The sequence below is a fragment of the Eumetopias jubatus genome, unplaced genomic scaffold, assembly GCF_037043125.1.
Source record: "Eumetopias jubatus isolate StellerSeaLion01/CBP00866 unplaced genomic scaffold, mEumJub1_p1.0 scaffold_1, whole genome shotgun sequence".
Taxonomy (NCBI): domain Eukaryota; kingdom Metazoa; phylum Chordata; class Mammalia; order Carnivora; family Otariidae; genus Eumetopias; species Eumetopias jubatus.
Genome location: NW_028274807.1, coordinates 156,750,513 through 156,775,462, shown reverse-complemented (window position 1 = coordinate 156,775,462; position 24,950 = coordinate 156,750,513). Strand labels below are relative to the sequence as shown.

At 45.3% G+C, this 24,950-nt stretch overlaps 1 pseudogene; it reads left to right on the top strand.

The window, feature by feature from the left end:
• The window catches only part of LOC148165086 (solute carrier family 41 member 3-like), a 29,729-nt pseudogene that overhangs the window by 2,181 nt on the left and 2,598 nt on the right, over positions 1-24,950 (top strand).

Sequence of the window (24,950 nt, the reverse complement as noted above, 5' to 3'; positions counted from 1 at the left end):
CCCTCAGCGTTTCTCTGCTCCTTACCCTTCTGTCCAGTCCTGAGGAGTCTGCGTCTGAGCTGTGCTTGAATCAGCCCTGCTTCTCCTCCTCCTTGCCTTGGCCTCTTGGTCTCTGGCCTCACTGACGACAGACCTCTTCACTGTTCTCACTGCCCCAAGCTTCTTCCTGTCTGGCTCTCCTCTGCATGGCCACCTGAGCGGCCTTCTCTAAATCCTAAAGCTGATCAGGCGTCCTCCTCCTGAGGTGCCTTTGTTGGTCCTTCTTGTCCAAGTGTGGGCCTAGCCCAGAGGCACTCCTGGCCTGGTCCTGCCCTCCTGCAGTCTCAGTCCCCATCCCTGCTGCCTTTGCATATGTGGTTGTCTCTCCTTGGAATGTCCTTTCTCTTCCTGTTCTCCTGGCAGTGAAGCTCCAGTCAGTTCCAGCCCGATACCGGGTACTCTCTGGGGCCTTGTACAAGCTGCTGGGGCTGCCCTGGTTGCCATTCTGTGTTTAGATGTCTGCCTTCCCCACTTGAGCTGAGTCACATAGGCCAGGACCCCAGCCTGTGGCTGAAGAACTTTGGAGATTAAATGAGATGCTCGTGATGCCCTTAACAGAGGGTCTGACAAGGGGCAGGTTATAAATGCCTCAGCTACAAGTCACCAAGTCCTTACCCATATGCATGCACATTTCCACATGATTGATTCTCAACAAACATTCATTAAGTCCCACTCTGGGCCAGGCACTGGCTTGGCACATTGTCCTGATCATAGCATGGATATAATTTTGTCTCCCCCATTTTTTAAAAAGTTTAACATTGAATCACAAGTGGTACAATAAATTTCATAATTGAACTTTTTAATAACTTTGTATTCTATCACAAATATACCCAAGAGTGATATTTAACAACATTGGCAGGGCCAATGCCAACTGTCCAGACTCAGCCCTGTTCCACTTCTTTCAACTGTCACCACGAGTGTGCACCTGCAATTGTTTGTATGCTTCTACTCGATAAATTATACTGCAATGAAATTATTCTCTTTTGCATGAATTTCTTAAGAGAAGTTCCCACAAGTTCACAAGGTATGAACAATTTGAAGTTCTAGATTTTTTTCCAAAAAGGTTATAAGATATTTGAATTCTTAGTACCAAATAATAGACCAGTATTAATATTTCAGTTATTAATTTCTCCATAACCTCACCAGCATTGGAAGTATTCTTCTGAATGACTTTCTGCATTTGCCATATATATGTATGTGTCCATAGACAATATATGATACAACTTTCTGTGTTTTTTAAGCATTAGAAGTATTGTACTGGACATATAATTCTGTTACTTGTACTTTTAAGAGTGACTTAATGAATGAAAATCACTGAGAATAGCAGATAGTAAGCACTCAGTAAATATCAGCTCCAGTCATCATTATCATTATTTTGTGACTCTTTGTTCACATGTGCAAATGTATTCCTGGGAAAATGCTAGATCATAAAGAGTAACGAAATCCCCTCCCCCCAAATTCTTGTACCAATTATATCACATCTATGTATAAGAGAACCATTTTCCCATATATTTGTCAATGTGTATCTCATGTTATTGGCCTTTTAAATTTTAAGTTTACCTAGTCTGATGGATAAAAATAGTATATCCCATCCATTAATTCATTCATTGATTGGATGAGCACAGATGAGGGCTGAGCACCTGCAGAGATGGCACTGACCTTTTAGTAGAGGAAGACCAACGTCAGTTACAAAGAAATGATACCTACTATCAAATTGGGATTTTATTTTAAATTTTCCTGATTATTCAGGAAGTTGGTCACATTTTTGTGTGTTTCTTAGCCATTTGTATTTCCTTTTACGTGAATTGTCTATCCATACCCCTTGTACATTTTTCTTTCAGGTTGTCTTTTTTAAAAATTGCCATTGGTTTGTTATTTTGATCACTAACACTTTATTAGTTGTAAATGCTGGAGATATTTTCTCCAGCTGTCTCTCCATCTTTGAATTTCTGGTATCGCATAGAAGTCATACTTGGAGTTATATACATTTATCTCTATTTTTCTTTATAGATTTTACATGTTATATCTTCAGAAGGAGTCCCTTTCTAATCCAAAATCTGAAACATACTTTTCTATATTTTCTCCTGTTTTACACTTGAGGTTTTATGTTTAGTGGTGTGTGTGTGTGTGTGTGTGTGTGTGTGTGTGTGTGTGTGCACGCACGGTATAAAGTAGAAATATATTTTCTCCCCCCAGACAGATGCCTGCTTTCCCTTTCCCTGTTTATTCAGTATCCACCCATTCCATACTGATTTGAAATGCCACTTTTATCTTTATTAAATTTTTATATATTAAATTTTCATATATTCATGATACTATTCCCGGACACCAGTCTGTCCTGCTGATCTATTTGTCTATTTCTCTGCCAATACCACCATGTTTTAATTACTATAGCCCTAAAACTATGTATTGATAATGAATGTGCCAAAACTCCCTCTTGATCTTTTTTCTCAAATTGTCTTGGCTATTCTTGCACATCTACTCATCTTTGTGAAACTTAAGATAAGTTGTCAAGTGCCATGAAGAAGCTTGTTGGGACTTTGATTGGAATTATATAGGTTAACTTGGGGAGCAAGTTTCATCCATGTATACGGTAAAGTTCTCTGTTTATTCAGCCTTCTTTAATAACACAACATGTTTCCATTTCCATTAAGACATTTGAATTGCAGTTGACCCTTGGACAACACAGGTTTGAACTGGGCAGGTCTGCCCCTATGCAGATTTGTTTCAATAAATACAGTACTGTAAGTGTATGATTCCTTATGATTTTCTTAATTTTCTCTTCTCTAGCTTACTGAATTGTAAGGATATAAGTAACTTTATGTCATGGGTAAGACTTCCAGTCAACAGTAAGCTATTAGTAGTTAAGTTCTGGGGGAGTCGCAAGTTATACACAGATTTTCACCTGCATCGGCACACCAATGCCTCTGTTGTTGAAGGGTCAACTGTACTGATAACAGGTGCCAGTATTGATACTCAGACCTGGACACATCATGGTACTGGCCTGAGTGAGCAGCAGAGATGTGTCCCCACCAAGATGAAATGGGAACTGCAGCTGGGATGGGGGAGAATGTAGAGAAAGGGGGCACCAGCATGCAGAGCAAGTGCCAAGGAAGGAAGCCAGGGAGAAAGATGGAAATTGTACACAGAGGCTTCCAAGGTGTAGCTGTGGATCATGGAGTGTTTCCACATTGCAGGGGAGATTGGTTGTCTGTACAGCTGGAGAGCACTTTTGCCTAGAGCCGTGGGAGGAGCCACAGGCAAGAGACTGGTGGCCTTTGGCCAAGGGCCGAGTAGAAGATGAAGATTTCATGAAGCAAGATGGCATTGAGCTAGCTGCAGAACAGGAAAACAACAGTTTTCAAGGGAGTTGGATTGAAGCAAGGTGTTAGTCTTTGTTTTTCCCAGGTTGGAGGGGCCATTGGCAGACTTTAGGGTAAGGGACGAGAGGTAGTGGTGAGTGACATACTGACCTCTCAAGGTCACAGAGGAGGCAGAGTGAAAGGCAGGGAGGAGCGATGGTGGTCAGTGGCACCTTTCCTCACATTTCTGATTTCTGCCCTGACAGGTGCAGGCCACCGTCGTGGGGCTCCTGGCTGCTGTGGCCGCCCTGCTGCTGGGCGCTGTGTCTAGGGAGGAGTTAGATGTGGCAAAGGTGCAGTTGCTGTGTGCCAGTAGCGTCATCACCGCCTTCCTTGCCGCGTTTGCCCTCGGTGAGCTGTGCGCCCACCCCAGTGACCACCCCCCCAGCTTGCTCCGCCCCCCTTCCTCAGTGCTCTGCTCTCAGCTCTTTGTGTTGCAATTCCTTGAGATGTGAAAGATGGGAGCACTAATGGTGGAGCCTCATATATCCTGCCAGGGGCTGGGGGAAAGCCTGTTGGGTTACCAAGACGCACCTTAAAGGTGGGCAGGGAAGATGATGAGTCCTACTCTTAGGCAGGGTGTGTGTGCCAGAGCGAGCTGCTGACTCCACATCTCTTCCCTCTGCTTGTTTAAAGAACTGGCCTTTGCTCAGTAGACACATTCATTTCTTCATCCATCCATCCATTCATTCATTCACTTACTCATTCAGTTAGTCTTTAAACATTTCTCAAGCATGGCTTGCATATGGGCTTGTGGTGGGATCTGGAGTCTGCAGTCATGGTGGGGAGCAAGGCTCAGGTTTTAACTTCAATTTCATCTCTGCAGGTGGCCCTTGCACACGTTCCATCCTCCGCCCTTCTCCCCAGCTGCCACCATGCTCTTCTGCGCCGTGCACCTGTTTTCCTTATAGAGCACTTGTGAAAATCTGTAATCATCCACTTTCTTCATTCATTTTCTGTCTCACTTCCTTGCTAAAATGTCAGCACCTCAGACAGGGGCCCTGCTTCTCCAGTTCTGTTCCTATCACACTGCCTGCCACACATCAATTGCTTCCTATGTGTCTGCAGAAGGCGGGAAGACACAAGCATTGACAGACATGAGCTCACGCATGACAGTGGCCAGGCAGTTACTGTAGAATGTCACCCCTTCGCTCATTTCCTCAGTACTTACTGAGTGTCTGCTGCGTGCCAGGCACTGTTGCGGTGCTAGGGATGCTCTGGTGAGTGACTGCACCGTTCTGTGATGTTGATATTCTGGTGCAGTGAGACATCCATACACGAGCACAAAGGGCCAAGTGTCTAGGGTAGCCCCCCATTCACAGTCATGCTTTCTTTTCATGTCCTGTTTGTTTACTTCAAATTCTTGTTCACTTATTTGTGCACTCTCTGTTCCTCTGCCCAACAGGCATTTACTGTGTGAGTGCAGAGCCTGATGGTTCTTTTCTTTTCTTTTAAATTTTTTTATTGTTATGTTAATCTGATGGTTATTTTCATTACCTAAAATAGGCGTATTTTAGCTCCTAAATGTTTGCTGAATGAATGGGCTTTATTCTGGTTCTCTTCTGGTCTGAGTGTCTCTTGCAAACCATGTGCAAGTACAAGAAGGAATAAGTGAAAACAATAAATTGGATTTGCATTTACACTTCTGTCCTCCATCTGACTGCTCATAAAACCCCTTTGAGCTCAGTGTTCTGTAAGATGATGTGGCGGGCTATGTGGTGAATTCTGTTCCTTCCTGTGCTAGTGTATATAATCAGGAGGGAGGGTACAAGTGCAGAAACCCAGGAGCAGATTCACAAGCTGCGCTTCCCTGGGTAGGAGTGTGCTCCTGGCCAGATACCTGTAGCAGTCTGGCCAACGGAAGAGCAGGGTGAGTACGCCACACCTTCTGGAGAATTAGAGCCCAGGAGATGCTTGACATGAAGTCTCTTCTGAAAACAGCACCATCAGGGCGCCTGGGTGGCTCAGTCATTAAGCGTCTGCCTTCGGCTCAGGTCATGATCCCAGGGTCCTGGGATCGAGTCCTGCATCGGGCTCCCTGCTCCGTGGAAAGCCTACTTCTCCCTTTGCTTCTCTCTCTCTCTCTCTCTCTGTCTCTCTCTCTGTCTCTCATGAATGAATAAATAAAATCTTTAAAAAAAATAAAAAATAAAATGAAAACAGCACCATCAGACGATTCAGGAGGCCAGTCCTGTTTCTGTGGGGCCCTGTAGAGAATGCCATTCCTAACTCCCCATTTTACAGATGAGGAAACTAAGGCCCAGAGAGGGGGCGGAGCTCACCAGCATGGACATAGCCGGATTGTCCAGAGATGTGTAGAAGTTCAGAAACATTGCTGGTGGCTCCTTGTGTGACCTCGATGTGACTCTGCTGTAAAGCCAGGTGGTGGCGGTGGTGGTGCTGGTGGATTTTAGTAGGTGCTCTCAAACTGGTGGTGTCTGTGTAGTCCCTGTGGGATTGTTACCAGACCACCAGCTGTGCAGACTCAACTTCACTTAGGACTGACATTTCAAAAGAGAAAGCAGCTATGACCTGGTCATGAAACAGGGCACAAACTGTGGTCAATTAGTATGGCATTGAGGTGAGAATAATAATTTTGTTTAGAGTTATGAATACTGGGTAAAATGTTAAAACATCAATAGCCAAGATACAAAGTGTCTTCTTAAAGATGCACGTGTGACACTGTTGGTTGGTTGAAGTCCTAGGCAGTGGCCGAGGGCTAGAAGATGACACACGACTATCACCTTAGAACACAGGGTGAAGACGGAAAGTAGGCCCTGGGGAGGTCTCCAGTGCAGCACCTGAAACTCCACCCCCAGCCCCACTGGCAGAGGCCACCTGCTGCCTGCACCTAGTGGTGGCCCTGCTGGGCTCCCAACATGGGCCTGTTCCCCAGAGATGTGGCCCCACTGAAAGTACTTCAGTGCAGTCTGCACCTGCTTCCCCTTCCTACCCTCCCCCTCTCCCACCCTGGGCGCCCTGTGCACCACCCTGTGGCTCTCCTGGTTCCCCTGCCCCCAACTCCCCCCTCACAGTCTTTGCCCCTAACAAACCTCTCGCGTTGCTAATCCCACCAAGGTACCTGTTTCCCTGGGGACTCCAGTGGACACAAGAGGCCATGCCCTGCCCCTGGGACTCCATCGTTCACAGCAGTTTTGGAGTCCTCTTTCCTGCAGTGAGGGGCTGTGAGCTTCATGTCTGTAGTCCCAGGTGTTGGGGAGCCCGGGAGTCAACTCCCTGCTATCTCCCCCATGGGTTTGAGTGTATCATCAAAGCTTTCAGGCTGCTCTTTGCAGGCTGTCACAGGGGTCCACCCCCCCCAACCTCCCACTGCCACTGCCTGATTCTCAGGCTCCAGCATAGCAGTGAAACTGAGTGTCAGGGCAGCCTGGCTCCAGGCTCGGGCTATGTGGATCGAGGCATTACTGAGCAGCCTCACGGCCACCTTCTCATCCTGTGCTTTGAGTTTCCTCTGTCTCCTCTCTGCAGGAATGCTGATGGTTTGTATAGTGATTGGCGCTCCGAAGCTCGGGCTCAACCCAGACAACATTGCCACGCCTATTGCTGCCAGCCTGGGAGACCTCACTACATTGTCCCTTCTGGCTTTTGTCAGCAGCTTCTTCTACAAACACAAAGGTAGGGGTGCCCCAAGAAGGGGGGGGGCACGAGGAGGTCTGGGTATGACATCCGCACCCAGCCCACAGCATTCAGATCAGGCACCCTCACACAGAAAGGAACCTATGGGGTCTATTGTGGGGTCAGAAATCCTACTTTTCCCAAGACAAAGCCTGAGGTCATTCAGCAGATTTGAGGTGTTCTGTAGCAGGTATCTGAAGCTTTCCCAACCACTCGGGTCAACAGATATGTTGTCTGTGTCCCCCTTAGGACAGGGGTGCACGGGGAGGCCAGGGAGGACTGGAGGCTAACAGAGCTCCATGGGAAGGCAGTTCACGTTGGACACATACAAACCACCCAGGAAGGGACTCCCAAGCAGCAGTGTCACAGCCATGGGCAGCAGCAGCATATGGTCCCTCCAAAGGTGTGAGGAGCCCAGGGCTCCTCAGAAGGTGGTCCGGTGCCCTGGTCAGCAGCTGAGGGAGACAGTCACACATCTTGTATGATGGGCCTTCACGGCTAGAGGCTCTGACCCCACCAGGGGTCTCCCCAGGTGTGTCCTGGGAGTACCGAGGTTTGTTCATGCCCTGGGCAGTGTGACCAGGCAGCATCCCCCTTGCCAGATGGTTCTCACCTGCTAGGTTTCCACAGCTGACCACTCCCCTCTGAGTGTCACAGTTGTTACTTTCCACCTAAGCTGGCCACCTGCAGTTGTTTGGATCTAGTAAGTGTGGATTCTGAGCATGGTCACAACCCTGAGTGTTGGGAGGGGGGCAGGTGGCATCAGTGAGTGGTGCGGATGGTGAAGAGGACAGTGGGGAGCATTGGAGGAAATGCCTGGACAAAGGCACAGCTGCACTGAAGCTCCGGCTTAGCATTGCCCTGTGGGAATGTGGACCCAGGACCATGAGAGATCACCCAGCATCTCCATGATGGCATCTGAAGCATACTGACAGAGTACCTGCCACTGAGAGTATTCAGGCCCTGGAAACCTTTCCCTCTCAGCCTTGGGCCTGGCTCCTTGCCACCCCGGGATATGCTTGCCACCAATGTTTAATGGTTGGGAGATTCTCAAAGTTCCTGTAAGTGGCAGTGAAGATCCAATGATAAGATGACCTAATTTTCCTTTTAAACCAAACTGAATTTATAAAATAAGATTTGTGTATGGGTTGGCTAATGGAGTTTTATAGGTGTCCCGAGACCCTTCCTCTCCACCCTGCTGTACCCCTACTGAAATAGTGCGCATTTCAACACATGACTTACTAGCCGTTGAGTAGTGTTGGGCTGGTCCATCTCTCAAATTAGACTGTGACTACACCTTGGGTGTGCTTGGGGGGTTCACTGGGCCTGGCGTGTATCGGATAAATCTTCACTGATGACTGTGTCACCTGTCAGTGCAGTTGGGAAGACAAGCCATATGCAGGGGGATGTACTCATCATGGTGGTGGGAAAATATGAGGTGGAACCTCTGTCAGGGCTTCCAAGTCATTCTAGAACAACTGGCCTGCAAAACTGTCCCACAAGTAGTGCCCCTATAGGCTGCTGCCTTCCAGAGCCTTCGAAACGTGCTTAGAGCTTGCTGGGCTCGTCCCTCATCTCCTGGGATGGTGAAGAGGCTGGCCACTTCTGCCATGGAGCACTTTGTCCGGAGCCCACCATGGGCACCTGTGGCCCACCCTTCCTTGTAGTTGCTCAAGGAAAGGAATGGACCGTGATTGCCTAGTGCAGAGAAAGACGAGTGGGAGATGCTCCTAATGATGCTGCTCAGAGAAAGGGGGTGTGGGGCGCAGACCCACCTGCACACCTCTGAGTGCTGAGGCCCACTCTGCAGAGGGGCATGCACCACCCTGCCTAAGCCTGCCCTTTGGAAGCAGGGCTAAGGGGTGAGAAGACAGTTCTAGAGAAAGCTGGTGTCTTGTTCTGTGTGCATTTGGAAGGTGACACACAGAGAATAAGCAGGAAGAGTGTGAGTGAGAATGGTGCTGGTGTGTGTTGGGCCCTGGCCGGACCTGAGGTACAGTCAGGTGTCCCACATTCAGGTGTGTTTTCATGACTCACACCAGTGCAAGAAAATGACATGGGCATGAGTAGCTGCAAAGCTGGCCATGTTCTGGGCCCTGAGACCCATGGATGCCAAGGAGGTCACCTTGGGCTGGCCTCAGCCAGAAGCAGGATTGGCATCATTAGTTAACTCTGGCATTAGCCCTGATTTCTGCATGCTGGCTCGAGTCCTCGTGGGCCACCTCGTCACACTGTAGTATGCCTATCTGAGGGGTAGTTGAGAATGTGAAATGAGTTTGTGCTTGGGAAATGCTGAGCACGGTGCTGGCCCATGGTCACAATCCTATAAATGCCACCATTAATAATAATAACTAGGTTGGCATGGGAGGAGATGGAAGAGGGTACTTATGTCAGGAAAATAGCAAAAAAGAAAGGTGAAGGGGACAGTGACAGGAATTGAGGACAAAGAGGAGCTTTTCCAGTTGCTTCATGAGATGGTACAAATTCTTTGAGAGGTATGTTAGGTTGGCCCATTCTAAGCTGCTGGGGACAGAAGTGTCTCCTCAGACCTCTAGTGCTTTTAGCTCTCTGCCCACCCCTCACTTTTGCAACCCAGGCCATGGCCCAGCAGGCCATGCTCATGTGCCCTGGCATGCGTCCCCTCCCTCTCCCCACAGACAATCGATATCTGACGCCGCTGCTGTGTATTGGCTTCATGGCCCTGATCCCCGTCTGGGTCCTCATTGCCAAGCAGAACCCACCCATCATGAAGATCCTGAAGTTTGGGTGGTTCCCAATCATCCTAGCGATGGTCATCAGCAGGTGAGCATGAGCGAGGGCTGCCACCAACTTCTCCCTTCACACACCACCCGTGGCTTCTGTGGACAAGGAGAGTGGCCTGAGAGCTGCAGAACCTCTGGAGTGAGGGCGGCACTCATGGTTGCTGTGGGCTCCTCCCTTAAGTCCTGGTGCTGGTTGAGTCATACCTCTTTATTCTTCATCTCTTTCCCTCTCACCAGGAACCTTAGGCCTTACTTATTCTGAGAGGCAGCCCTATTTACAATTGCAGGAGCACCAGAGAGCCAGGCAGAGCCAACCTGGGAACATCGGATGGGTGCACTAGTGCTTCCACTCCCTGCCCCATCATGGCGCTGCAGGACACTGGGTCTCCCGCTCCCATGCTGCCAGAGCTCTCACTGGCCTGGACCCCTGCTTAGGCTGTAGGGAGCCCCCTACCTGCCTCTGTGAACACCACTTCTATAGCATGGCTGCTGGTGGGACCTGGGAGGCTGAGGGATTATTGGCCCTGGGCCCTTCAGCTCATCTCAGGTCTTCTACCCTTGAAACCTGATCCTCCAGAGCCCTTTCTGTTAGTAGACCTGGACAGGGGCCACCCAGTCTTTTCTGAGGTGCCTTCCTAACCTTGAATCTCAGGGAGAAGGAGTTATGGGCTAGGTGTCTTTGCTTCCAGAAAGCTCCTGGGCTCCTTATACAAACTGGTCTAACTTTTCCAGGGCTATAGCGGCAGGGCAGCCTTTGCTAAACTACAGGGGCTGGTGGGAGTGAGGTCTTGTTGTGGCATCTCTGAGAACAAGCAGCATGGGACGATACTCATGCAGGTTCCATTTTCTGCTCAGGAAACTAGCATTTCAGTTACATTTCAGGGCGTGGGTCACGTGGCAGAGCCCAGCCAGCTAAGTGGCCTTGGAGGGGAGTTTGTCATTTGTTTTTAATGGGCTGACATTATCTGATGGGTCTTCTGAAACAGCTGAGGCTCAGAATACAGGTGGAGAAGCAAGCACGCATAGTGCAGAGGACACTGGGGAGACCAGCTTGGCTACAACAGATATTTTGTGTAGGGGTCAGGAAAGTGTTTGCTAAGCTGAGAAGGCAGGCTGATGAAACATTTTGTATAGAGGTGTGCCAGGTCATCTACAAGGGTAAACTAACCATTTGCCCTCTACTCTCTCCCCAGTTTCGGAGGGCTCATCTTGAACAAAACTATTTCTAAACAGCAGTACAAAGGCATGGCCATATTTACTCCCATTATATGTGGTAGGTATCGGCAGCACCGTCACCTGGGGTCCTCAGTGTGCTGGGCTGTGCCGGCCCCCAGGGCCAGGGCAATGGGCTCTGACAGCAGCAACTTCAGAGGTCTGTTCCCAGGCCCTCAGAGCCATGGCCATGCTTCTGCTGGGCAGCAGCTGCTGGACTGGTTTGTCTCAGGTGGAAGGAGATCCTTGGGGAGAAAGCCCTGCCCACTGTTCCACCAGCTCACACCCTTTTCCTCCTAGTCACCACGGAGACTTGAGCCTTCCCGCAGAGCTAAATCCCACCTGTTGAAGGCATACCGTGTCTAAGCCAGGATTTGCTGGCCCCTGCAGAGAGAATGTGGCCTTCAGAACTGGGGTGTTGGCTTCTCATGGTTTTGTTTTGTTTTTAAACTTAGATTCATTGATGACATTTAAAACTCAGACATTTGCACATAAAAATCTGGATTTCTGTTTTCTCCTTAAAAAGCAAGGCTGTGATAGTACTGAATTTACATTCTCAGTGAGGTGAGAATCAGCTGCCACTGAGATAGGATTTATGCTGTTCTGTTTGCCTGAATCCCCTCCATTCCCCGTTGTCTTTCACCCAACATTTCACTGATTCACCTTTTAGGCTTAGACCCTGTGGGCATTTATGGTGAGGACCCTCTTTTAACCAAAGCTTGGTTCGTGTCCAGCTTCTGATAAGAATCTATAAATGGGACCAGCCAGTCAGGAGAGGAACCAAACGTGATAACTTACTGCACACTTCGCTTGGTCCCAGGCCCTGGTGTTCTGGGTCTGTAGAAACAGGCTTCAGGGACTCCTGGGTGGCTCAGTTGGTTAAGTGTCTGCCTTTGGCTCAGATCATGATCCTGCAGTCTTGGGATCGAGTCCCACATCGGGCTCCCAGCCCAGCAAGGAGCCTGCTTCTCCCTCTGCCTGCTGCTCCCCCTGCTTGTGCTGTCTCTCTGTCAAAAAAATAAATAAATAAATAAAATCTTTTTTTTTTAATGAACATATAATGTATTATTTCTTTTAGGGGTACAGATCTGTGATTCATCAGTCTTACACAATTCACAGTGCTCACCATAGCACATACCCTCCCCAATGTCCATTACCCAGCCACCCTATCCCTCCCACCCCCCACTCCAGCAACCCTCAGTTTGTTTCCTGAGATTAAGAGTCTTTTATGGTTTGTCTCCCTCTCTGGTTTCATCTTGTTTCATTTTTCCCTCCCTTCCCCTATGATCCTTTGCCTTGTTTCTCAAATTCTTCATATCATTGAGATCATATGATACTTGTCTTTCTCTGATTGACCTATTTCGCTTAGCATGCTACCCTCTAGTTCCATCCATGTCGTTGCAAATGACAAGCTTTCATTCCTATTGATGGCTGCATAATATTCAATTGTATATATATATATATATACATCTTCCTTATCCATTCATCTGTCGATGGACATCAGGCTCTTTCCATAGTTTGGCTATTGTGGACATTGCTGCTATAAACATTGGGATGTATGTGTCCCTTCGGATCACTACATTTGTATCTTTGGGGTAAATACCCAGTAGTGCAATTACTGGGTCATAGGGTAGCTCTGTTTTCAACTTTTTTGAGGAACCTCCATAACTGTTTTCCAGAGAGGCTGCACCAGCTTGCATTCCCACCAACAGTGTAGGAGGGTTCCCCTTTCTCTGCATCCTTGCCAACATCTGTCATTTCCTGACTTGTTAATTTTAGCCATTCTGACTGGTATGAGGTGGTATCTCATTGTGGTTTTGATTTGTATTTCCCTGATACTGAGTGATGTTGAGCACTTTTTCATGTGTCTGTTGGCCATTTGGATGTCTTCTTTGCAGAAATGTGTGTTCATGTCTTCTGCCCCATTTCTTGATTGGATCATTTGTTCTTTAGGTGTTGAGTTTGATAAGTTCTTTATAGATTTTAGATACTAGCCCTTTATCTGATATGTCATTTGCAAATATCTTCTCCCATTCTGTTGGTTGTTTTTTGGTTTTGTTGACTGTTTCCTTTGCTGTGCAAAAAGCTTTTTATCTTGATGAAGTCCCAATAGTTCATTTTTGCTTTTCTTTCCCTTGCCTCTGGAGACATGTGTAGCTAGAAGTTGCTGTTTCTGAGGTTGAAGAGGTTGCTGCCTGTGTTCTCCTTTAGGATTTTGATGGATTCCTTTCACATTGTGGTCTTTCATCCATTTTGAGACTATTTTTTTAAGTTTAATTTAATTTTATTATGTTAGTCCCCATACAGTACCTCATTAGTTTTCGTTGTAGTGTTCCATGATTCATTGTTCTCGTATAACACCATTGTTTTGCTCCATGCAATATGTGCCATCTTAATACCCATCACCAGGCTAACCCATCCCTCCACCCCCATCCCCTCTAAAACTCTCCGATTGTCTCTCAGAGTCCATAGACTCTCAGGGTTCATCTGCCCCCTCCAATTTCGCCCCCTTCATTTTTCCCTTCCTTCACCTAATGTCCTCCATGCTATTCCTTATGTTACACAAATAAGTGAAACCATATGATAATTGACTTTCTCTGCTTGACTTATTTCATTTAGAATAATCTTCTCCAGTCCCATCCATGTTGATGCAAAAGTTGGATATTCATCCTTTCTGATGGCTGAGTAATATTCCATTGCATATATGGACCACGTCTTCTTTATCCATTTGTCTGTTGAAGGGCATCTTGGCTCTTTCCACAGTTTGGCTATTGCGGACATTGCTGCTATGAACATTGGATCCTTCTTCTCACTGCATCTGTAGTGACAGGGAAAGCAGCCCTCCAGACTGAAACCCAGAGCAGTGTGGCTGCGCATGCATTTTGAGTCTTATTTTTGTGTGTGGTGTAAGGAAATGGTCCAGTTTCATTCTTCTGCATGTGGCTGTCCAATTTTCCCAACACCATTTGTTGAAGAGACTGTCTTTCTTCCATTGGATATTCTTTCCTGCTTTGTTGAAGACTAGTTGACCATAGAGTTGAGAGTCCATTTCTGGGCTCTCTATTCTTTTCCATTGATCTATGTGTCTGTTTTTATACCGGTACCATACTGTCTTGATGATTATAGTTTTCTAATAGAGCTTGAAGTCCGGAATTGTGACGCCACCAGCTTTGCTTTTCTTTCTCAACATTCCTCTAACAATTCGGGGTCTTTTCTGTTCTGTACAAATTTTAGGATTATTTGTTCCATTTCTTTGAAAAAAGTGGATGGTATTTTCATAGGGATTGCCTCAAATGTGTAGATTTGCTCTAGGTAACATAGACATTTTCACAATATTTGTTCTTCCAATCCATGAACATGGAATGTTTTTCCATTTCTTTGTGTCTTTCTCAATTTCTTTCATGAGTATTTTGCCACTTTGGTAAGATTTATTCCTAGGTATCTTACGGTTTTGGATGCAATTGTAAATGGGACCGACTTCTTAATTTCTCTTTTTTCTGTCTTGTTGTTGGTGTATAGGAATGCCACTGATTTCTGTGCATTGATTTTATATCCTGCCACTTGACTGAATTCCTGTATGAGTTCTAGCAGTTTTGGGGTGGAGTCTTTTGGGTTTTCCACATACAGTATCATATCATCTGCAAAGAGTGAGAGTTTGACTTCTTTGCCAATTCGGGTGCCTTGGATTTCTTTTTGTTGTCTGATTGCTGTGGCTAGGACTTCTAATAATATGTTGAATAGCAGTGGTGATAGTGGACATCCCTGCCGTGTTCCTGACCTTAGGGGAAAAGCTCTCAATTTTTCTCCATTGAGCATGATATTTGCTGTGGGTTTTTCATAGATGGCTTTTATGATACTGTTGTATGTACCCTCTATCCCTACACTCTGAAGAGTTTTGATCAAGAAAGGATGCTGTACTTTGTCAAATGCTTTTTCTGCATCTATTGACAGGATCATATGGTTCTTGTTCTTTCTTTTATTAATGTATTGTATCTCATCGATTGATTTGCAGATGTTGAACCAACCTTGCAGCCCAAGAATAAATCCCACTTGGTCGTGGTGAATAATCCTTTTAATGTACTGTTGGATCCTATTGGCTAGTATATTGGTGAGAATTTTTGCATGCATGTTCATCAGGGATATTGGTCTGTAGTTCTCCTTTTTGATGGGGTCTTTGTCTGGTTTGGGGATTGAGGTAATGCTGGCCTCATAAAATGAGTTTGGAAGTTTTCCTTCCATTTCTATTTTTTGGAACAGTTTCAGAAGAATAGGTATTAATTCTTCTTTAAATGTATGGTAGAATTCCCCTGGGAAGCCATCTAGCCATGGGTTCCTGTTTGTTGGGAGATTTTTGATGACTGCTTCAATTTCCTTAGTGTTTATAGGTCTGTTCAGGTTTTCTATTTCTTCCTGGTTCAGTTTTGGTGGTTGATACATCTCTAGGAATGCACCCATTTCTTCCAGGTTATCTAATTTGCTGGCATAGAGTTGCTCATAATATGTTCTTATAATTGTTTGTATTTCTTTGGTGTTGGTTGTGATCTCTCCTCTTTCATTCATGATTTTATTTGTTTGGGTCATTTCTCTTTTCTTTTTGATAAGTCTGGCCAGGGGTTTCTCAATCTTATTAATTCTTTCAAAGATCCAGCTCCTAGTTTTGTTGACCTGTTCTACTGTTCTTTTGGTTTCTAGTTCATTGATTTCTGCTCCGATCTTTATGATTTCTCTTCTCCTGCTGGGTTTAGGCTTTATTTGCTGTTCTTTCTCCAGCTCCTTTAGGTGTAGGGTTGGGTTGTGTATTTGAGAAATTTCTTGTTTCTTGAGAAAGGCTTGTATTGCTATATACTTTCCTCTTAGGACTGCCTTTGCTGCATCCCAAAGATTTTGAATAGTTGTGTTTTTATTTTCGTTGGTTTCCATGAATTTTTTTAAATTTTTCTTTAATTTCCTGGTTGACCCATTCATTCTTTAGTAGGATGGTCTTTAGTCTCCATGTATTTGAGTTATTTCCGACTTGTCTCTTGTGATTGAGTTCGTTTCAAACCATTGTGGTCCGAAAATATGCAGGGAATGATCCGAGTCTTTTGTTACAGGTTGAGACCGATTTGTGACCTAGGATGTGATCTGTTTTGGGGAATGTTCCGTGGGCACTAGAGAAGAATGTGGATTCTGTTGCTTTGGGGTAGAATGTTCTGAATACATCTGTGAAGTCCATTTGGTGCAGTGTGTCATTTAAAGTCTTTATTTCCTTGTTGATCTTTTGCTTAGATGATCTGTCCATTTCAGTGAGGGGGGTGTAAAGGTCTCCCCCACTATTATTGTATTGTTGTCGATGTATTTCTTTGATTTTATTTTTAACTGGCTTATATAATTGGCTGCTCCCATGTTAGGGGCAAAGATATTTACAATTGTTAGATCTTCTTGTTGGATAGACCCTTTAAGTATGATGTAGTGTCCTTCCTCATCTCTTATTATAGTCTTTGGTTTAAAATCTAATTTGTCTAATATAAGGATTGCCATCCCAGCTTTCTTTTGGTGTCCATAAGCATGGTAATTTGTTTTCCACCCCCTCACTTTCAATCTGGGGGTGTCTTTGGGTCTAAAATGAGTCTCTTGAAGACAGCATATCGATGGGTTTTGTTTTTTTATCCAATCTGATAGCCTGTGTCTTTTGATTGGGGCATTGAGCCCATTTACATTCAGGGTAACTATTGAAAGGTATGAATTTAGTGCCATTGTATTGCCTGTAAGTTGACTGTTACTATATATTGTCTTTGTTCCTTTCTGGTCTGTTAGTTTTAGGCTCTTTCTTTGCTTAGAGGACCCCTTTCAATATTTCTTGTAGAGCTGGTTTGGTGTTCACAAATTCTTTCAGCTTTTTTTTGTCCTGTAAGCTTTTTATCTCTCCTTCTATTTTCAATGACAGCCTAGCTGGATACAGATTTCTTGGTTGCACATTTTTCTCGTTTAGTGCTCTGAATATATCATGCCAGTCCTTTCTGGCTTGCCAGGTCTCTGTGAATAGGTCTGCTGCCAGTCTAATGATTCTACCATTGTAGGTTACAGACCTCTTGTCCCGAGCTGCTTTCAGGAATTTCTCTTTGTCTCTGAGACTTGGGAGTTTTATTATTAGATGTCGGGGTGTTGACCTATTTTTATTGATTTTGAGAGGAGTTCTCTGTGCTTCCTGGATTTTGATGCCTGTTCCAATATACCTTCTGCTCCTCTCTCTCTTCTGGGATCCCAATTATTCTAATATTGTGTCATCTTATGGCATCACTTATCTCTTGAATTCTGCCCTCGTGATCCAGTAGTTTGTCTCTCTTTTTCTCAGCTTCTTTATTTTCCATCATTTGGTCTTCTGTATCACTGATTCTCTCTTCTGCCTCGTTTATCCTAGCGGTTGGAGCCTCCATTTTTTATTGTACTTCATTAATGGCCTTTTTGATTTTGACTTGGTTGGATTTTAGTTCTTTTATTTTTCCAGAAAGGGTTTCTCTAATATCCTCCATGCTTTTATCAAGCCCAGCTAGTATCTTTATAATCGTCATTGTGAACTCTGGTTCCGACATCTTATTAATGTCCATATTGATTAGGTCCCTGGCAGTCAGTACTGCCTCTTATTCTTTTTTATGAGGTGTTTTTTTTCCATCTTGTCATTTTGACCAGAGGACAATAGCAGAATGAGAGAACAAAATGCTAACAGGATAATAACCATGACCCCAGAAAAATATACACTAAACAAATCAGATGATACCAGAAACTGGGGGGAAATGAAAGGTGGATTAAAAGAATATGATCAGGTTGGTGAAAATAACAGAGCCACACACTAGATTTTGGGTGTATTTTGGTCTGTAGAAGAAATTGTCTCCCAAAATTTTAAAGGAAGAAAATATATATATATATATGTATATATATATATATATATATACACACACACACACACACACACACAAATAAGGGTAAATATGAAGCGATGGAATATGACTGTAAAGATGAAAATTAAAAGATTTTAAGAAAGGAAATGATAAGAAGTTGGTTGAAAAAAGAATGAAAAAAATTTTTTAAAAAAGAGAATGTGATCAGGCAGGACACTAGGACAATGTCATACACTAGATTTAGGGTATATTTTGGTCTGTTAGAAGAAACTGTATCCCCAAATTTTAAATACAATGAAGAGAGAATATGACTGTAAAAAATGAAAAATTAAAAAATATTTTAAAAAATGAATTGATAAGATGTTCGTTGAAAAAGGAAAGAAGAAAAATTCAACCAAAAAATATAGAAAAAGAAAAAAAGAAAATTTAAAAAATTAACTTTGAAAGACTAAAGAATCATGGGGGGAAAAAACCATGAATTCTTTGTGCTGTATTCCACTAGTGCTGGAGTTCTGCCATTCTCACTGATCAGTAAACTTGGTCTTGGCTGGCTATTCTTGCTGGTCTTCTGGGGGAAGGGACTGTTGCAGTGGTTCCCAAATGTCTTGGCCGGAGGTGGAATTGCCCTGCCCTTGCTTGGTGCGGGCTAAGTAATCTGCTCGGGTTTGCTCTCCAGAGCTTTTGTTCCCTGCGAGCTTTCGGTACAGCTTTGGAGGACGAGAGTGAAAACGGCGGCCTCCCAATCTCCACCCCAGAGGAGCCAAGAACTCGGGGCCCCACTCCTCAGTGCACCCCTAGAGAAAAGCAGTCAATCACTCCTGTCTCCCCAGTCTCCGGCCGCACTCTGTGCTCACCCGGCCTGTGACCGAGCGTTTCTATCTCTGGCACCCGACCCCATGTGGAGTCTCCAAACCCAGCAGATCCCTGAGGTGCGCTCCTGCGCCACTCCTCCCTGGGCAGGAAGGGGAGTCTCCCCAGATCTGCCACTTGTTGGGTCCCTGCTGGAAGAGCGCTGGCCTGGCTGTGCCACGGATCATGGTTTACGGCAACGCTGAGCTGAGAGCCCACTCTTTGGCTCCGTCTCTGCAGCTGGCTTCCCTGCTCCAATACCTGGGAGCTCTGCCGCACTCAGGCACCCCCAGTCTTTCTGTGACCCCAAGGGTCCTGAGACCACACTGTCCCAGCGAGGGTTCCACCCCCCGTTTAGCCACTGGAGTGATGTCCCTCAGTGGAGCAGATTCCGATTTTGTGCTCTGTGCTCTATCACTTGCCGGTAGCCAGCTGACGGAGGCTCCCTCCCCGCCGCCATCTATCTTCCAGAATTTCGCCTCAGATTCACTTCTCCACACGTCCTACCTTCCAGAAAGTGCTCGCTTTTCTGTTCAGAGAGTTGCTGCTATTTACTTTGATTTCCTGTTGAGTTTGTAGGTGTTCTGAATGGTTTGATACCTATCTAGCTGAATTCCTGGGACCAGAGGAAATTTAGGTCTCCTACTCCTCTGCCATCTTGCTTCTCCCCTAACAAAATCTTTAAAAAAAGTAAGAAAGAAACAGGCTTCAGAGGCCCTTGGGTACCCCTCCCCCCTACTTCCATGGGAACCCAGGTGATTGTACCTTGCATGTCAGTGAGACCCAGTAGTTCTGCTCCCAACAGAGGCAGGGCTGGCCACTCACACAAGGGGCTGGCCACCTAGCGGACTGCATCACCTGAGTCAGGTCCCGATGTTTAACACTTGGAGAGATTTCCTTGTATGTCACCAACTCAGATGCCTCTGGTGCCACAAAAGCAGTTTGAATGAGTTCAGCAGGTGTGACAGTAACTGGGCTGCAAGGAGTGGCAGGGAACAGTCACGCTGCAGAGCATGTTCTTGGGTTGGAGGGAGTGGGGCCTGCTCAGCTCCAGCCAGTTGCTGCCTGTCAAGATTGGAGGTCTGGAGTTGCCTCAATTGACTTGTTAGGAGAAGCTGGCAATTAATTTGAGTTACTTTTTAAAAGTTTTTTCCTTTTTTTAAAATCATGTGTATAACACCCAGTGCTAAGCAACTATTGAATCATTGAACACTACATCAGAAACTCATGATGTGCTATATGGTGGCTGACTGAACATACATACATACATATATACATACATAAAAAAATCATGTGGATCTAGCAAAATAGATCTGCAGCTGTCCTCTGCCCACAGACCATTCTCTGTATCCAGGGTAGTTGGTTTCTCCCTCTGGAGATCACTGGGGCACATCTGGCCCAGTGAGGGATTAATCCCCAGGGGGCTGAGGAAATCAAATGGGGGCAGCCCACCCACCCTCTAAAGGAGATGGCCATGAGTAGGCCCTGTTCTCTGCCAGTCCCAGATCCTGGCCCCGCAGAGGGAGCTTGGCATGACCTTTGTCTCCTGGGCCCTGGGGTCGTGGCAGGGCTGCGCACAGTCCACTCCATGTGGAAGCTGGGGCCTCAGCAGTAAGCCCCAGGCCTGTTGCATATGATAGCTCCTCTTCTCTTGCTGCTGTCCCCAATTTTTCTTCTGTCTCCTTCCCACCTTAGGGGGAAAAAAAACTTTCTTTTTCTCAGATGTTCCAGTCTGGAATCTGATTCCTGTCACATCCTACGACTTTGAATGGCTTATCAAGATACCCTCCCATAGACCTTTCTATCACTGTCTTCCCTCCCTCTCTTCCTATTCCACACCCCCTCCCTCTACCCAACAAATATGTATTAAACACCTACTTTGCCAGTCACACTTCCTTCACCGTAAGAGATAGCTGTCAAGGTGGTACCTCATTCACAAGGTCCAGTTTACCCTTGCTTGGGACCGAACAAGATCTGTGGTAAAGTGGGAGAGAAGGAAGAAAGATCCAGTGCTGAATCAGTCAAGGAAGGCTTCCTGGAGGACATAGACTTAAAATAAGAGATAGAACTTAGAGACTGGCATAAAAAAGGGGAAACCACATTCTTTTTCTCCTCCCAGGTGTTGGTGGCAATCTGGTGGCCATTCAGACCAGCCGGATCTCCACCTACCTGCACATGTGGAGCACGCCTGGTGTTCTCCCCCTCTGGATGAAACAGTTCTGGCCTAACCCATGCTCCACTTTCTGCACCTCAGGTGGGTCTGGCGTCTTCCAGAGGCCATGTGGCCATTTCTTTACACAAGTCAAAATTGCCATCATTGGAATCTGCTCTGTAGCAACAGATGTCTAAGACCAGTGCTGACCTCAGCCCAGATCATCGTCAAGGACACAGCTCCTCCTCCCAGAGACCTGACTCCCTATCTCTGCCTCTAGTTGATTCATCCATTCGTTCAGATATTTAATTCTGCAAGGTGCTAGGTGTCAGGTTGCAGTGATGAGTCAGAGAAAGCTGATTCTTGCCCACATGGATTTACATGATGTAGAAGAGCAGATAAACATACCAAAAAAAGGAGCATTTAACTACGAATTATGGCATGTTTTAAAATAAAAAATACAGGGTTCAGTGGAAGGAATTTCAGGAGATATTGAGATTTGGGTTTGGCAAGTTCCTCTCTGAGGATGATGGGGGGAGCAGGGGAGGGTGTGGGGGGAGGAAGCGTGCTGGAGCAAGAGGAGCGTTTGAGGCAAGGAGGACAGCCTGAGCAAAGGCTCAGAAGCAGGAAGGAGCTTGGTAAGTCTGAAGAACTGAAAGGCCAGGGAGACCTGAGCAAAACGAGCAAGGGAGAGGATGGAGGAAGCTGAGACCAGGGAGGGAGGGGTTTCGTTATAGGTCCTTGAAGCTTGAGGAAGGGAGACTGGATTCTATTCTGAGAACCACTGGAAACCTTTTGAGGTCTTTTCTTTTTGTTACTTTTAAAACTTGGATCTTTTCTCCCACTGCATTTTCTATTAATCATTTCCTTTCTGTTTCAAGAACTACCTTTAGGGCGCCTGGGTGGCTCAGATGGTTAAGCATCTGCCTTCGGCTCAGGTCATGATCCCAGGGTCCTGGGATCCAGTCCCGCATCAGGCTCCCTGCTCAGTGGGGAGCCTGCTTCTCCCTCTGCCTCTCTTTCTCTCTGTCTCTTATGAATAAATAAATAAAAAAAAAAAAGAGCTACCTTTAGCCATTCTTTTAGGGTAGATTTGCTGGCACATTCCTGAAGGATATTTTTGCCAGATATAAAATTCAAGGTTGATGGTTCTTTTCAGCACTTGAAAAATGTGCCACTTTCTTCTGAATCCCCTGGTTTCTGATGAGAAATTACTGTCATTAGAATTATTTTTTTGTCTTTTGTTTGTTTCAAGACTTTTTCTTTACCTTTTAGTTTTTGAGCTGTGATGCACATTGGTGTGGATTTCTGAGGGTTTTCCATGTTTGGGGTTTACTGAGCTCCTTGAGTACATGGATTTATCTTTTGCCAAGTTTAGGAAATTTCAAGCCATGATTTCTTTGATACACCTTCAGCCCCACTGTCTTTTTCCTTTCCTTCCTGTATTCTGATGACATGATGGTGGATCTTTTGTTACAGTCCCACAAGCCCTAGAGTCTCTGTTCAGTTTTCCCCCCAGCCTATTTTATTCTCTCTTATTCATATTGGCTAATTTCCATAGTTTTTTTTCAAGTTCATGGATTCTTTCCTCTGCCCTCTTCACTCTGCTAGTCATCCCTTGCATTGAGTTGTTTGGGGTTTTTTTGGCTATTGTATTTTTTCAGTTTTAAAATTTCCACATGGGTCTTCTTTGTATCTTCTGTTTCTTTTCTGAGACTTTCTAATTTTTTTTTACCAAAACTTTCTATTTTTATTATTTGTTTCAAGTATATTTGTAATTGCTGGTTGGAGCACTTCTACAATGGATTCCTTAAAATTGCTTTCAGATAATTCTGCCATCTGTGTCATCTCATTCTTAGTGTCTGTTGGTTGTCTTTTCAAGTTGAATTTTTTTTTCTTTTATAAGAAGTGATTTCAGATTGAATCCCAGGCATTCGGGGTATATATTATGAAACTCTGGATCTCATTTAAGTCTCTTTCAGCTACCTTTTCTGACACTGCACTACTGAAGGAAAGGGAATGCTTTGCTTCCTTACTGCCAGGTGGGGGTAGAAGTCCAGGTTTCCCCCCACCCCTACCAAACCCACCACCTCTGTTCATACACTGGGGGAAGAGGAGCACTTCATTGCTGGTGGGCTGGGGAGGGGTCCACGTTCCTCTGACACCACCCTGGCTGAGAGGGAGAGGAAAGCTTTGTTATTGCTGCCCACATGGCTTTCACAGACATGGTTGAGTGGGGAGCTCATTACCACCAGGCAGAGTACTGCTTACTCTCCACTCAGCCTTCTCTATCCCACCTCAACCAGAGGGGTGAGTGGCACATTCCACCTAGATTTGGTCAGAAGTCCAGGCTCCCCTCTTGGCCTTTGCGGATGGAAGTGGGGCTGCAGTTTTTCCTGTGATGTTTGGCTGAAATAGAGAAGTTGTTGCCTAAAAGTTCTGTGTTTTGCTAGGCTGTCCCTCTTATGGACTTTTGGCTAGACAGAGTGGGCTTTTGTTGAGGTTTTTCTTTTCTTTTTTTTTTTTTTGTCTGTGGCCATTGACATTTCTGGATTGCTGACTGCTCTAGCATCTGGTCTGGGATATATGAGGCAAAACTCCCTCAAAACAACAACTCAGGGAATTCATTTCTGTGTTTGTTGGGTCCCCAGGTCCCTGGCCAGCCCACCTTTTCTCTCCACCTTTTCAAATCTTCTTATGTTTGTTTTATATATAATGTCCAGGGTTTTTAGTTGTATTTAGTGAGAGGAATAGGAAGAAATATGTCTAACCATCCTGTCTTGAAGTGGAAATTACCATTGAATTTTCTGATTTGTCATTTATATATAGAAAATCTATTTCTAGGGGCGTCTGGGTGGCTCAGATGGTTAAGCGTCTGCCTTCAGCTCAGGTCATGATCCCGGGGTCCTGGGATCGAGTCCCGCATCGGGCTCCCTGCTCCTTGGGAGCCTGCTTCTCCCTCTGCTTCTCTCTGTCTCTCTCTCTCTCTCTCCCTCTCTCATGAATAAATAAATAAAATCTTTTAAAAAAAGAAAATCTATTTCTTTTTCTCTATTATTTCTGTATCTGTCTTAGTTCAGCTGCTATAATGGAAGTATAGAATGGGTGGCTCATAAATACAAGAAGCTTATTTTTTATAGTTGTAGTTTGTGGAAGTTCAAGGTCAAGGCACTAGCAAATTTTGTCTGGTGATGGCCTGCTTCCTAGTTTGTAGACAGCTGTCTTCTCACTGTGTCCTCACATGGTGGAAGGGGTGAAGTGTCCGAGATGTCTTTTATAAGGTTATAAGCACTAATGACATTCATGAGTGCTGTACCCTTATGACCTAATCATCTCCAAATGCCATCACATTGAGGATTAGATTTACAACATATGGATCTGGGTGGTGGGGGACACCCAGATGCTATAGCAGCATCTAAATATTTTACTGAATTCTTATTTATGTAACGTTTCTATAGATTTTCTTGAGTTTTAGGACCAGCTACCAATAGCAATTATTTATTTTGCTTCTACTTTTTTTTTCCAAAGAATCTTTTCATACCTTGTCTAATTTTTCATCATGAAGAGATTTTGGAGCTCTTGAGTGTTCTCAGCCTCTCTACATATTATTTTATGGTAGTGTTTTTAGCTTCTAAGCTGTATGGTTGTTCCTCCTCTTTCTTGTTAGTTTGATGAAATATATTAACTCAGAGGCAAATGGAGACTTTTTATTGAAACTCTATTTCTGTTGAGAAGTCAGTTGCATTCATATGTTACAATTTTTAAGTGTGTGTGGTTGGGGCAAGGAAGTCACACTTCTTGCAGAGTCTCAAATTCTCAGAGTACTGAAGCCAAAAGAGAATGTGCCGAATGAGTCCCAGAGGCTTAGCGTGAGGAAGGGGCTGCCTGAGGCCTCCCATGAGTGTGCCACCCTTCCCTGGATTACTAATTCCACATGCTGAGCCTTCTTTCGCCCACATGCCAGAGCTCTCTTCCACCTTAAGCCCTTTGCATGTTCCCTTTCTTCTGCCCAGAGTCCTCTCCTCCAGATTCGTATCTCAGCCTAGATGTCATCTTCTCT